Below are 5,677 nucleotides of genomic sequence, written 5' to 3'. Positions count from 1 at the left end.
TCCCGGCGAAGTTTTCAACACTTAGTGAGTATAGTAGTTGATATTTTGTTTCTCTTCGGCCGGGCTTGTGTTTAACAGATATGTTTCCTTTCGCAGGTTCCCTCCCTCGGTGCGAGCTATCGACAGAGGACTTCGACACTATCTGTATTATTTATCAGCTGCCTCAGAAGAAGAGGTCATATCACAGGCTGATTCGGAAAAACATACATTTCATCACTCACGATTTAATGGCGTCCCAAAGGTAATAGGACCGAAGCCCACACTTTTTTAACCCGAACTCCCTATGCTTGTATTAATTCCTCATTCGTTTCTTTGCAGATAACTTCAACAAGAAGCTGCCAGTACGCCCCGACTTCAAAACCATTCAGAAAATGATGGCTGAAGCAAGGGCGTTGAAGGCCTCCTCCTCTTCGTATAAGAAGCAAATGGAGGAGCTAGTGGAGGCCAGTAAGAGACTTCAGCCTCCGACGGAGGAGGAGGTTCAGGAGGATCTGGAGGCTGACCTCCGAAGAAAGGGCAAGAAGAGTACTGCCCCTCCCAGACGCCCAACTGTGGCGAGGCCACCCCCAGTTATGCGGCAGACAACTATTCCCACGGGGGTGGCCCTCCCAGAGAGAAACCCCACTGCTACGGAGACTGTCGCTGCCCCAGACACGGCGCCCCTTGCGGCCGTACCTATTGAACACGTTCCGGGGCAGCAGAGGAGGAAAAGGGCCCGCTCCAGCAAAGAAGTTGACTTCCTCGGCACCAATTCAGAAGAGCCAGTAAGGGAGGTGCTAGAGGCTCTCCCTCCGGAAACAGCTGTAGTGGCGGTGGTCCACAGCAAGTATTGGACCGAAGAGTGGAGGGACCACACCGCCTCCTGCACTGCTGAAGACTTGGTGGCGGCGAACAGCGCCTGCGTGGCCCGGGCACTAAGCACAAGTATCCAACTCGAGGGCTTGGTGAAGGATCTAAACTCCAAGAGGGAGGACCTCGCCAAGCGCCTCGAGGAGGCGATGCACTACGGGGACGCTGTGCGAGCTGCCCAGGCCAAAGCCGCCAAAGCAGAGGAGGGGAAGAGAGCTGCTGAGGTCCAGCTCGCTGCTTCGCAGGCGGAGGTGGAGCGGCTGAAAAAAGAGCTCTATGAGGTGGAGTGCCAGGTGGCTGTGGTGACTCGGCGGCTTGACCACGCTAACGAGCACCACAAGCTTGCCACCGATGCCCTGGAGGCCCCCAACAGAGAAAAAGCGGAGCTGAAGCAGCAAGCAGAGGCCCAGTCAGTGGAGATTGCCTCTCTGAGGGAGGAGTTAAAGTCTGCGGGGGAGGTGGCGGTTCAAAATTTTATTGATCACTTCGAAGACCACCCCCTTTACGACGACTTTGCCAACTTCTGGGCCTCGTGGAGTGCCCAAAGCCTACTGGGTCGGCTGAAGGAGGTGCACCCTACACTGGACATCTCTCAACTAGAGGCAGAGTTCGGGGGACCCACTGGAGGTCGGCCTGACAAGGTTACTGAGGGGGTTCCAGAGGCCCAGGAGGCGGCCAGTGCTGAAATTCCTCCCACAGATTAGGGTTTCCTTTGTAATGGCTTCAACCCCCCATGTACTTCAATTTCATGAAATGGAAAATTTTGTTAAATTTCTGTAAAGTTCTTTTGCTTCTGCTTCTTTGTATCCCTTTTTGTTTTATACTTGTATGAATGACAAACATTAGGCCAACCGCCTCGTGACAACGACCAGTTAACAATCGTGAATCGGTCCCCTTAAGTGAACACAAGTCTAAACACTTAAGTGAGTAGGAAGTGACCCCTTACCTTAACTTCTTAATAATCTGAGGCCAGACCAATTGGGAAAACGCGAGGAAACGTTTGTTCATCAGCTAATAAATGACGATCGAATCGCTCAAATAAACCTTTAGAAGAACTGAGGAAACCATTCCCTGGCTGATCCGATTTGGAACTGAAAATTCATTACTGAAGATAAATTACACCACCCTTTACAAAGGTGATTCCATCACTTAATAATCTTTACAACCAATGTCAGATCAGGACAACCGATTTAGCTATGACGACCTAGGATCAAATCGGAACATTCTTGTCACTGATAGTATTTTCTCAAGTGCTCGATGTTCCACTTGTGAGGTAACACCCTTCCTGACATATCTTCAACCTCGAAAGTACCAGGTCGGGATTCTCCCTGAATGCGGTACGGGCCTTCCCAGTTCGGGCTAAAAACTCCTGACCCGATTGGTTTCGAAGATTGGAACACTCTTTTGAGAACGAGGTCGCCCAAGCGGAGAGTTCTGTTTCTGACCTTGGAGTTGTAAAAGCGGGTCATCTTACGATGATATTTCGCTAAGGTCATCTGGGAAGCGTCTCTCTTTTTCTCAAGGAGGTGTAGTTCACTTATGCGCGCCTCATCGTTGCTGATCTCATTGAAATGTATCCGCCGATGTGATGGGACACCGACCTCGATCGGACTCATCGCTTCGGCTCCGTAGGTCATTGAGAATGGGGTCTCGCCCGTTGCGGTCCGGCAAGTCGTTCTGATGGCCCAGAGGACATGGGGGAGTTCGTCAACCCAGGCGCTTTTTGAGGCATCAAGTTTCCTTTTCAGGGTGTGCTTGATAGTCTTGTTCACTGCTTCGACCTGTCCATTTGCCTGAGGGTGATGTGGAGTCGAGAAGTCTTTCTTTATGCCTAGTTTGTCGCATAACTCTCGCATCTTCCTGTTGTCGAACTGCCGCCCATTATCAGAGACAATGGAGTGAGGGATGCCGAACCTGCAAATGACGTTCTTCCAAATGAACTTCGTAGTGTTGGCCTCGGTGATTCGGGCAAGGGGTTCTGCCTCGACCCACTTAGTGAAGTAGTCGATGGCGACAATGGCAAAAGTTGCGCTTCCCCTACCCTTTGGTAGCGGACCAATGAAGTCGATGCCCCACTTGGCGAATGGCCAAGGGCTGGTCACTATGGAGAGGCTCTGCGCAGGCTGTCTTTGCACGTTCAAGAAGCGCTGGCATTTGTCACATTTCTGGACAAATTGGCAAGCATCCCTTTTCAGGGTTGGCCAGAAGTAGCCCTGACAGAGAACCTTGTGTGCCAGAGCCGTCCCTCCGGAGTGATTTCCGCAGATCCCTTCATGTATTTCTCTGAGTACGTAGGTGGCCTCTTCGCCGCCCACACATCGAAGAAGGGGAGAGGCAAAGCCTCTCTTGTAAAAGGTTCCTTCTTGAAGGACGAAGTGTGCGGCCCCTCTTCTTAATTTCCTTGCTTCACTTCTGGAAGTAGGCAGCGTTTGCTCTTTTAGATATGCAATTATGGGCTGCATCCACAATGGGGTGCCTTCTATCCATAGTAACTCTTCACCTTCGAAGGTGGAGGGCTTTGATAAGTGCTCAATGGGGACGATGTTCAGAAGCTCTGAGTTCACGCTGCTGGCCAACTTTGAGAGGGCATCTGCATGGGCATTCTCTAGACGGGGGACTTGAGTCAGTTCGAACTTTTCGAAATGGGGAATTATGTCCAGAACCAGCTTCAAGTATGCGAGCATGTTATCATCTTTGGCCGTGAAATCCCCATTTACCTGATTCACTACGAGCTAAGAATCACTGCTTGCCAGAAGCTTCCTGACCTGCATTTCCTTGGCGAGCCTTAGTCCTGCCAGAAGGGCCTCATATTCGGCTGCGTTGTTCGAGGCTCTGAAGCCGAATCTTACCGCACAATTCAACAAATGACCTTCCGGGCTTTCCAGCACGATTCTCGCCCCTGCGCCTGCCTCTCCTGAAGACCCATCTACAAACAATTTTCATGCGGGGGGCTCGGCTGGCTCCATCAGGGCCTCCATTTCTGGGGCTTTGGTAAATTCGACCATAAAATCGGCAAGGGCTTGGCCCTTGATAGCGTGTCTAGGTCGGAACATGAGATCGAACTCGCTGAGCTAGCTAGCCCATTTCAGTAGGCGTCCTGACGCGTCCGTCTTCTGCATTACTTACCTTAAAGGGAAGTCGGTGAGGACTTGTATTGAGTGAGCTTGGAAATATGGCCTCAGCTTTCTCGAAGCTGTAATAAGTGCGAGTGCCAGTTTTTCCATGTCGGAGTAGCGTGTTTCAGCTGGGAGAAGTGCTTTGCTGATGTAATATACCGACAATTGACGCTCATTTTCTTCCCTGGTTAGGACCGCGCTGACTGCCACGTCTGACACTGTTAGATATAGCAACAGAGATTCATCCGGATGGGGTTTCGATAGGAGGGGCGATTCACCGAGGTGTTTCTTCAAAGACTCGAAGGCCTCTTGGCACTCCGAAGTCCACTGAAATCTCTTTCCTTGCTTCAATACTTTGAAGAAAGGCAAGCTTTTATCAGTGGCTCTGGAGATGAAGCGGCTGAGGGCGGCTATCCGGCCATTGAGACTTTGGACCTCCTTTGGTTTCTGAGGTGAACTCATTTCTATTATAGCCGCCACCTTTGCCGGGTTTGCCTCAATTCCTCTCTGATTTACAATGTATCCCAAGAACTGGCCCGATGCCACTCCGAAAGTGCACTTGAGGGGATTCAACTTCATGTTATACCTTCTGAGTATCTGGAAGGTTTGGTCAATGTGACTCACGTGTTCGGCCGCCTGGAGGCTTTTGACCAACATGTCGTCCACGTAGACCTCCATGGTTTTGCCAATGAGTTCGGCAAACATCATGTTGACTAACCTCTGATATGTGGCCCCGGCATTTTTCAATCCGAAGGGCATGACTTTGTAGCAATACAGCCCCCTGTCCGTGATGAATGATGTAGCTTCCTCATCAGGTCGGAACATGGGTATTTGGTTGTACCCTGAGTACGCATCCATGAAGCTAAGTAGTTCATGCCCAGCAGTGGAGTCGACCAGTTGATCAATTCTTGGAAGTGGGAAGCTGTCCTTGGGGCATGCCTTATTCAGGTTTGTGAAGTCCACACAGACCCTCCATTTCCCGCTGGACTTTTTCACTAGAACCGGGTTGGATATCCACCTCGGGTATATGGCCTCTCTGATGAAACCACTGCGATCGAGTTTACTTACTTCGTCTTTCAGCGCCTCGTACCGTTCCGGATTCAGCGCGCGCCTCTTCTGTCTATGGGGGGCATAGGAGGGGTTGATGTTAAGGTGATGGCAACTGATCCTGGGATCTATCCCCACCATATCCTCATGTTTCCATGCGAAAACATCTAGGTTTTCTTTCAGGAATAGTATCATCTCAATTTTTGCTTCAGGCGATAATGACTTCCCTATGCGCAAGACTTGATTGGGGTCTTCTGGATTGACTGGAAAAGTTTCCAGTTCTTCCATTGGGGTCGCGTTTGGTTCATAATCAATTATTCAGGGATCTAACTCGTCAAGAGGGTGTCCTTGTTCAGGGGCCTCTTCCATTATGATATCTTCCTCTTGTTCAGAGGTATGCCCTTGTTCAGGGGCGTCGAGCATCTCCACGCCCGTACCGGCTTCAGCGGGTACTTCTGCTAGAATTACATTGACAGTCCGGGGCTCCGATTTGCGTAGCGAGTTCAGGTAGCATGCCCTGGAGCTCATCTGATAGCCCCGAACCGTTGCAATCCCCCGTTCGGTTGGGAATTTCATGCACAGATAGTGAATGGACGTCACAGCCCAAAGATCTTTTAGAGCCGGTCTGCCCAACACCCCATGATAAGCCGACCTATGATCTACCA

The sequence above is a fragment of the Olea europaea genome, chromosome 16 (genome assembly GCF_002742605.1).
Source record: "Olea europaea var. sylvestris chromosome 16, O_europaea_v1, whole genome shotgun sequence".
Taxonomy (NCBI): domain Eukaryota; kingdom Viridiplantae; phylum Streptophyta; class Magnoliopsida; order Lamiales; family Oleaceae; genus Olea; species Olea europaea.
This window is presented reverse-complemented; position numbering follows the sequence as displayed.